Source organism: Anomalospiza imberbis, chromosome 6 (assembly GCF_031753505.1).
Source record: "Anomalospiza imberbis isolate Cuckoo-Finch-1a 21T00152 chromosome 6, ASM3175350v1, whole genome shotgun sequence".
Taxonomy (NCBI): domain Eukaryota; kingdom Metazoa; phylum Chordata; class Aves; order Passeriformes; family Viduidae; genus Anomalospiza; species Anomalospiza imberbis.
Genome location: NC_089686.1, coordinates 47,254,142 through 47,263,995, shown reverse-complemented (window position 1 = coordinate 47,263,995; position 9,854 = coordinate 47,254,142). Strand labels below are relative to the sequence as shown.

Sequence of the window (9,854 nt, the reverse complement as noted above, 5' to 3'; positions counted from 1 at the left end):
ATTTTTTTTTAATTGCAATTTGAGAGAAAAATTTAATCTGTTTTTTTTTTGTTTTTTTTTTTTTTTTTTTTAATCCCTAAAGCAACTCCATGAGTCTTGTTCTTAGTTATGATAATATTACTATCACCTGATGTAGCTCAGGTGTGTGACTAAGGTTATTGCTGGCCATTTCCAAGGAAGGTAAACATCTGGTTTGGAGTCTCAAACCCAGTTTCATGCAGTTTTCAGTGTAGATATTAATGGCTTGATCTGACCCAAAGCTCTTGGTTTTCCTCCCCCTGCTTTTGCCCTTCTTATCTTCTTGCAGGCTGTCTCATAACTTAGCGGTTTGCTCAGAAGTTTGGCCCAAGGTTATGCAGCTGTGCAGTATCAGAGCTAGGCTTGGGATGTGTGGAGGCTGCTAAACAGCTGTGGGGGACAGTGAAGGGGAGAATTAGACAGACTTGTTTGCATAATCATTTATAACATTTCTGTGTCGGCTTTTGCCGTCCTTATCCACGATATATGATTTTTATAATTTCCTCTTTAAAGAACTGCAAGACTTGGCAGTGAAGTTATGGCTATTAACGTGGCTAACATTGTTCTCCAGTGTTACTTCTACTGTGGCTCATACATAATAGTTTACAAGCCATTACTCTTTTTCCCATTTCAGACCTCCACATATATGTGCTTTAACCCCAGTTCTCTCAAATTTTAACTCCTTAGCTACTGATGGCACTTAGACTCCTGCCTGCTTCAATCTCTCCTTTCTGTTTCTTTTCTTATTTGACCCTTCCTCCTAAATTCCTCCTAAATTGCTTAAAAGGCCATTACTGAAATCAGCAGTTTGACACCAGGGCTAGCTGTTTTTCCTCAATCTGTTCCTTTTCTTTGGATTTTCCTGTAAGTCAATAAAACTACTGAGTTAATTCAGTTATTGTCATTTTAGAGCCCTTTTTCCAAAGCTGCAGCTATGATTTCCCAATCTGGGTGGATCCAGATCATGAGCTCTAACTCTCAAGGCTCCCTTAAGTGCTGTAAGAATTTTTCATTTGGGTTCTTCAGATATTACTATTAGATTAAGTAGCTGGAGCAAGCTATGCAAGACTAAGGCAGGCTAGGCCATATTTTAGTATCTAGCCATGAAAAATCTTACTGGTGACTTCAGTAAAACAGACTAAAACAAAAAAAAATTAGAAAAGAGAAAACAAACAGGCAAGCTATAACAATTTTGTCTATATAGTTAATGCATGGGTTATGGTCTTGTTAACAAGAGCAGTGCCACTTTGCTGGTCTTCAGGTTGCTATTTCTTCTCTCCCTTGGTAGTGTCCAGCTCCTGGCTTGCTGCCCATGAAAGCAGCAATGATGCTCCAAACCCTGCAGCAATGCCAGGCTCCTGATCAGGACTGGGCAGGGAATCTCTCTGTAGAGGCATTTGCTCTCTGGTCTGGCCTCCAGAACCGTAGAGGTCTGAAGGGGATCATCTCTAGGTCTCCAAAGCACTTCACAGTAATTATCTACCTTCTTAAATATCTAAAATTCATGCAATTTCTAAAAAGACCAAACTTATCAATATGGAGTGAAAAGCCAATTTAGAAATCCTTGCAACTGTGGGAGACCTCAACTCCTCTGCCTTGCCTTGGAGTTTGCATTGCTGCTCCCTGACTCTGTCAGCTGCTGCTTTTTTGAAGAGCTGTAGTAAAATCTGCTGCAAAATCTGTAAAATCTGTCCTGCAAAAATAGCAAATAAGCAAGACTTGCAGCATAATCCAGCACCACGAGTATGCAACACACAAACAGATGTGCTGGAGCCAGGGGAAGGTGAGCACAGGGAGAATTGCATTCCCTTACTTTTGGGACACGAAGCTGAGCTGGGGCAAGCTCTGAGTGCAGGGGCTCGGGATGCACAGGCCCCAGAGGTCCTTCTTTGGGCCATTTTCAGTGTCTCTGTTCTTCACACATTCATGACAAATTCTAGAATTTTTTGGCCCCTTATGGAGACATCTGAATACATTAACCAGTTTGTATTTACTATTATCCTCACATATTTAATATCTTAGAGGATTTGTCTTATTAGAAGCTTAATAGGTCCCCTTTCACTTTGTTTCTAAGCCTTGTTCCATTTTATATGTTTCCAAATGCATTACTTGGCTCCTTATTTCATAAGCCATATAGGAATTGGATCCTTGCTCTCTCATTTTACACATTTTTCTCATGTTGCTTCTTCTACCAGAGCATTGCTTTCTTCTTTACCTTGCCATAATGTTTTAGACTCTTAGACATAGGGCCACTAAGAGATAGGCTATCCAAATTAAATATAGTAGAGTTGTAAACCAATCCTGATCTATCACTGCTTTTAAAGCTACTGATAGTGAGGTTAACTTTTTAACCCATAATTTTGGATATTGTCCTACAATTGTCTTTAGATTCTTTTAATAGTCTGACTCATTTCTTTCTACCATTCTGATTGCAGGTGGTAGGGTTTATACAGTCCTTGCTTAATCCCCAGGCTAGTTATTAAGACTTGAATTCTTCACTTAAAACCCCCCCCTTCACAACCCTCCCCTCTCTTCATCTTATCCTGTCTCAGGTGCTGTTCCACACCTCTGAACAATTTTCTGTAACAGCATTGTTACAGTTCCAGCAGTTGTATTCCTTTTAGGTGGAAGAACCTCAGCCTGCTCAGGAAAGGTATTTATTGTTGCAAACAGATACTGATTTGTGACAGTTTATTGGGGCGATTCCTTGGCAGCATTTGTCACAGTCTTTAGTTTAGCCAATGCAGTAGAGTTGGCAGCTTTCTTTGACTAATCCACTTTTGCACACCTTATGCAAATTTTATTTATGTCCTATATTTCTTACTTCATTTGAGGCCAAATATAAACTCTTTGTACTCTTTTCAGAGTACCCTACACTTTTTTATGTAGCTCATTATGGCAATTACCTTAGACTGTCATAATGAGCTACATAATGAAGTGTAAGATGCTCTTATTCAACCTGCAATGCTATTCATCCCATTTTTTTTAGCTGACACCTGGTTGGGGCTGCAGTAAACAAAGTCTGAGTTAATTTATCTACTTGCTCACTAAATTACTTCTCAGTATTACTTGTAGTCTTCACATTACTTTAACATCCTTTACATATATTTTATTCCCACTCTCCCTCTAAACTCCTGTTTAAAAGAAATAGAACTGTTTTCTTCATAGGTGTCCCACCATGTGCTTGCCATTGCTTTTCTCCCCATTATGCAACCAGCATTTTGTTCTACTACCAAATAGTAGCTGTCTGTAGAGAGCTGTTGATAGAAGGGTTTGTAGTCTACTCATAGCCTGTAAGTTCCTTGGCATGATCCTTTCTCTAATTTGCCCACTAATTGTTCCCTCATTCCACTGATAGGAGTGTCTCAGGTTATTTTTCCTCTTTGATCAGATGTAGCACTCCCATGAGTGTGCAGTACCTTTGGTTCATTCCTGGTTTCCATTCAAAGGATATCCACATTAATATCCATTTCTTCCCTTTGTGTGTAAGAGCAGAGTAGGAGCAGACTGGGGTACAACTGCACTGTTGAGGGGAAAAGCCTCAAACTCCATCACAGCCCAGACTGCCTCTAACCAGGTTTTCTCATGGCCAAGGAAATTTTGGTCCAGCCACTGGAGAGGACTCATATGCTACTGGTATCAATTTTCCTCCACTATTTCTCTGTAACAGCACTGCTCCCACAGTATCAGCTCGTGTTGAAATTCTTGTTATGAATAACTATCCTTTAACTAGGAATTTGAGTGCAGAAGCTTTTCAAGCAGCTTCTTTCATGTCAGATAAAGCAGTGTCTTGGTCTTTGCTCCAGCTCCCTCCCTGATTCTTTTCCTGTCATTTCCATAATGCTCTGCTGCTATTATCAAAGATGGATACACTGCCATAAGATACTGGCACGGCTATAGATATGCTGCCATAAGAAATTAAATTCTCCCAGCACTCTTCAGAGTTGGGATTGATTAGTGGGAGTATTTATTCCACAGAAAGATTAACCTTTCTAGCAGTTATCCATCTTCTTGTTTCACCAGTTTCAGAGTCCAGGCATTTAACTTGAGGTTCTTTTAATTGTGCTATATTCAAGTTGACATTAAATGCTGCTTGGTCTATTAATTTTAAAACTCAGCTGCATCTCTCTTGTACCTCTTCTTCTGTAGCTGCAGTTCCCCAAATATCATCACATAAGGCAATCTCTTTTCTTTGTCCTCCACAATCATTCAAACCCTTTGCTCACATGAGCATGTGCAGCAGGGCAGGTGCTCAGCCCTGTGGGATGCAAATAAAGGTATATTGTTTATCTCTTAATGTGAAAGCAACTCTGTCAATTGCTTCTTCCCCTGCATTTTGCCATATGGAAGCTTAGTGTGAATCGTGGGGGTGCATTTGTGCCACTACCTCTCCTAATTCATCTGCTGTCCCAGGAGCTTGACTCAGCCTCAGGGCTGCCAGGGACCATGGAGACACCTGTGCTCCACTGGGAGTGGTTGGTTGGTACATGGTATCACGTCCTGCTGCTCATGTCCATGACATTCAAGCAGATTCCCTATCAGTTTACTAAAGACTCTCCATCTTCCTTGAGCTTATGGACTGGTAGTGATTGTGCCAATTGGATCCTTGCCTTACCATCCTGCTGGGCAACTTGATTAAATGCCCATGGTGGCAAGATTAAAGGTTTATCAAGGAGGTGCCTGATGTACAATGGATAAAAGCTGGTGGAGCACGCACTCTAATCAATTTACCACATAATCTCCATTTAATTCTAAATATAAGCAGTTTCTCTACTGTTGTGCTTCCTTTCAGTGGCTTCATATCTGCAGCTACCTGCCTTGGGGTAATTTTTTTTCTTCATTTTAACAGCTACAGCAGTTTGATTTGCCCTACCCATCTACCCCAGGACTTTGGAGTCTTTGTGGGATAGGCTGCTATTCTCAACTTCTCTTTCTTTTCCCATTTGCCCATATCATCCTTGAAATCATCTTCCTGTGATGGCTCCCGATTCAGTTCTCTACACCACTTCCTGGGACTCCAGCAGTTATTTTTAATTTTTGCATCCCAATCTGCTTTTGCAAGTGTCTAATTTTTAGCTTTGCATTTACTATGATCAGGTCCCTTTTGAGCTCTCCCTTGCTCCAGGGTGAACCACTGCACTATATATGTTAATCACCCTCCTTACTTCTGTAGTTTTTCCTTCTCTTTTTCTAAATTCATCTGATTCTCTAATTGCCATTGCACATCCTTATTGCCTTTTTGGGCCACTAGATGGTATTCCTTTTCTAAAGACAAGCTTATTTCAAGTCACTGGATAGACCCTTTCAAAACACAATTTTCCCATTGAAGCAGCTGATGTTCTGATGTTGCCTTGGTATAGATTATTGCTGTGTTCTGTAACAGTCCTGCTAATAGAAGCGGTGAATCCTTTTGTCTCTTTTCATCCACTCTCTCATATCGGGAAACATTTGGTCTCTATCACCCATCAGCTTCCTGTGGGCTAGAGAGGCGCCCACAGCCCCTGCTGTAATCTCTGATATTGTTGGGATTTCCTGCAGCCCTTCAGTATTCCTGCTTTTAGGCTTTTTCCTGCGTTGTCGTGGATTTTTCTCATGCTTTCAATTTTGTCTTAAAGTATCCCTCAAGTATTGTGCACAAGGCTGGTTAGGTTTGTAGAGTTGCCTTGAACACGGTCATAGAATCACAGAATGGTTTGGGTTCCAACCCCCTGCCATGCGCAGGGAGCCTTCCACTAGACCAGGTTACTCAAAGCTCCATGCAGCTTGGCCTCAAGATCACTCAGAGAAAAAGACTTTTGAGGATCTACCCAGTCACACACTTCACCAAAAGATGTTATGAATTCCCTTTTCCTAACCATGGAGCAGATTTGTAGGATTATGTGGTGCTTAGAGCTAAACACAAGCTCATGTCCTTTGGGTGTGTCATGGGATCCTTCACACCATTCCCCCAGACCTCACCAAACGTGACTGCAAGCTCTATAGAAGTGACTGGGGAAAACCAACGTGATGGGTCAGCCCAGGTTAAACCCTCCCCTAGAAGGAGCATGGGCTGGCAAGGGAGGAAGAAGGAGGAAAAGCCTTCCTCAGAGCCAGGCCCCACCACCCCTCTGGTGTGTGCCTGTCTCAGTGCCTCGCTGAGCGGTCTCACTGTTGTCGCTGCTGCTGCTGCTGCTGCTGTGGGTGGATCTGTCTGTCTGTCTCTCTGTGTAAAGAAATATGAAACGGAATTATTTTTCATTTTGAAATTGTGCTGCTGCTGACATGATATTAAGAATAAAAAAATATATTTCTGGTCTAGCATCCTGAGTTTGACTCTTGAATCCTTCTGCTGTCCAGATTCAGGTCGGCTGCCTTGCCTGTGGGCAGTATCCAAAATCCAGCCCGAGGCACATTATGGTGGAAGACCTGCAACTTGTGCTCATGCAAAATGTTTATTTGGAGGTGGAAAATGCTTTGCAGATGAGATGATCTAAGCCTTTCTTTGGCAGGATATTACCAATTGCACAATTATGCATGAAACAGTAGTTGGGAGGTCTCTTTTAAACAGTAAAACACCAGGGGACTTGCCTTCACCAAATACATTTTGTCCCAGTGTTACTCACTATTTCTGTGTCTGCTGCATCCAAGCAGGATGGGGTGCAGGATGCCCAGGAATTGGGATGCAAGTCCAGAGACCAGAAGGTATGCCCAATCACATAAGTGTTTCCTACTCTGGAGTTATCCTCATGTTAAAGGAAACTAATTCCAGTCACCACTGCAAGCTTGGCTTCTACATGAAAGCCAGACCCTTTCTCTTGTTAAAATCCCTTCCAGAATCATGCACAGAGGTGGATTAATATATTGCCGGCACAGATCTGGGCCATGCATCCAGGCACCCCAGCGCACTCTGAGAGGGAGTTTCCTAATTTAGGACTTGTAAGGATACCCTGTATCTTCACAGTGCTCGTTAAAGTGTTACAGCTGTAATGAATTCATCTTCATTACATGCTTGGGAGGTAGAGGAGTACTCTCGTCCCTTTAAAAGCTGACAGATAAAAGGAGGCAGAGAATCAGAGACTCAGACCAGGCACAGAGCCGGAAAAGTAATTACATGCCTAAACAGCTTTGGGAAGAAGTGTCTAAGTGGCAGATCTGGGGCTTGAACCTCTGTCAGCCCCCTCAGGACCAAATCTTTCTTCTTGTGCCGTGGTGGTAGGGATCAGAAGAACTCAATTATTTACAAATCCTATAGCCGCAGGTATGCGCGCACACACGCACCGCCTCCCCGGAGAGGGGAACTGATTCGGATGAGGCTGTGGCTGACCTGAGCTGTCATTCGTGCTGCTAATCCAGCTCAAATCAGACTTGGGTTTTTTTTTTTCCCCAGGGACCAGAATGGGTACTGCACTTTCCACTGCAAGGAATTTGTTTTCAGTTTTCCAACACTTGGTCATTACAATGTTTGGAAGAATGCTAGGTTTTCTAGGTGGAGAGATGATCTTTTGACATTTTTGTGGCACAGCTGAAAGCAGAAAGTGTCTGAAATGCCTTGAAAACTTATCAGGAGGGGGTTTTGGGCAGTGATTTTTTGTTTTGTCCTGGTTTTGTTGTTAGTTTTAACTGAATAGAGAGGTTTGCAAAGATTAGGTGAGGGATTGAAAAACCCCACGTGTCTGCACCCCAGATGTGCTACTGTAGCCTTGCCGTACTCTCCTTGTGCAGCTGATGGGGTTGGCGGTGACAGGACAATAAAAGAAGCATTTGGAGATTAGATGTTTTTCGGTCTAGCAAGTGCTGTGCTCCAAATGGACGAGGACTTCTTCCTGTGTCTCTCAACCAATTCACTTTGAACACCTTGTGTCAGGTGTGAACAGGGGCAGCTGTAGCACATGCACATGTTTACTTCTGTACACAGCAAACCTCCCAAAATCCATCCACATCCCAACAAGGATGGATGGGACCCACACAGACTCCTTGTGCATTCCCTGAACACTCTGCTCCAGAGCTGTAGAGGGTTTGGGTCTCAAATCTAAATTTTCCCAAATCCAAAATACTTTCTGCAGCTCCAACCAGCCACTTCATATGTGTTTCTGTATATTATGTTCAGAGGTTTATCTTTAGTTACTTGGGATGAAGCAACTGCTTTTCAAACTCGTGATACAAAGATTTGAATTAAATCTGAACTACGGCAATGCAAGACTGAACAGGCTAAGTGGGGAACTCCATTCTCTGATGGATTCAAGGCCCATCCTCACTGATTTTTCTGAAGGAATAATGACAGAAAATCTTTTTTTTTTACTCCTGAAATTAGTTCTACTTGGTATCTTTGTGATTATTTTCTCTGGGCACAGCAGGGTGAATTGATCTACTTTCAGGGATGGTGGGGGATTAAGTATCTTGCACAGATATTTCAATGCGACAGTTGTTACCAAGGGCTGTGAGAGAAAAACAGGGCGGGGTAAGGGAGTTGTTCATTTTCCTTCCACTAAGGTCAGCCTTAAATAACTCTCCCACCTCCCTCGGAGGCTAAGACAAGATAATAAGACAAAAATGTCAGAGCAAAGCACGGGGCCCCTCTATTTACAGCAAAGGCCAAATCGCTAACCAACAGATCGGAGCTTGCTTTCTAAACACCGATAAGCGGCAACTTTGAATTAACAGCCCCGGTTCCTCTGCCGCTGTAAATCAGCCTGACCCCGACTGCCCGCAGCACCCCAGTGCCTCCCCCCAGCCAGGGGCTCTCCAGCAGCAGGAGGGGGCTGCAGCAGTGGGCTTAACCCTCCCGGCCCTGGAGATCCCTGTGCCTGGCTCCAAACATCCCCCCCTTTTCCCCTCCCCAGCCCCCTATCACTAACAAGCCTTATCAGCAGGATTTACACCTCCTTGTCTAGGAACCCATAGGAAAGCCTATGGACTAGTTACCGATGTGCATCCAAATCCCTAAAGTAGCTTTAAGTGCTCAAAACAATCCACTTACCTAGTGATAATTAATGGCATGGACCTGGGAGTTCCCGTTCCCTGGCAGGGGAGATCAGAACACTCTACAGTGGGGTCGGACCAGCAACAAGCAGGAAAAAGGGCAGCCCTTCTGCAAGTCCTCGGCACCTCCTGGCCTCAGTGGAGCATCCTGGGAGTGAGGAATGACAGTGCCAGGCAGATGGATGCCTGGGAGCAATTCATAAGAGCAACGGTGAGCTGGGATGTTTTTCACTGCCAGATGCAGTGTTGGGAAAGGTGCTTTGGCACAGAGCTGTGCCAGTTGGCATAACACCAAATGCCACATGGATGATGCTGTTGGAGTGAGGGGGAAGGAGGAAAGAAAAGCACAGCTCCTGTCTCAGGTCCCAACCCAGCTGGAGGAACCTGAAGTGCTGAAGCTCGAGGTATACCCTGGGAAGGTGAAGGAGCAAGCAGCACCTCCCGAAGCCATGGAGGAAAATGGGGTTTTAGGTCAATATGCAGTGGCCAAAAACACAGATGGATGTGACACAACACATTTTCAATCCATGAGACCACTTTGCAGCTGGGACAGATCCAGTCTGAGCCAGTAAAACACATTCCTTTGTTTTTTGGCATTTCCCTCCTTACCTGCTTGCTGCTTTGACTGCTTATAGCACCCAGTTGTAGCACCCAGCACTTTCTGCTGTCTCTGCCCATCCTTTCCGGCACCATGACCCAAGGACCAGGTCATGCTGTCCTCTGTTTCACCAAAGGCTTCTCCAGGTCCAAAGGGTACCTGTGATGCCACCTGCTGTGGAAGCCATGGTGGTGGCACTATGAGATTTTAGTGCCTATGATTTTGGACACTGGTGAAAACTCCCTGACAGACTCAATGGCCCCTCTCATGGCTGTTTCCT

The 9,854-nt window shown here is 43.8% G+C and overlaps 1 protein-coding gene across 1 annotated transcript in view; it reads right to left on the bottom strand.

Moving 5' to 3' along the window:
- The window catches only part of TSSC4 (tumor suppressing subtransferable candidate 4), a 175,152-nt gene that overhangs the window by 164,222 nt on the left and 1,076 nt on the right, over positions 1 to 9,854 (bottom strand). The window lies entirely within an intron of this gene.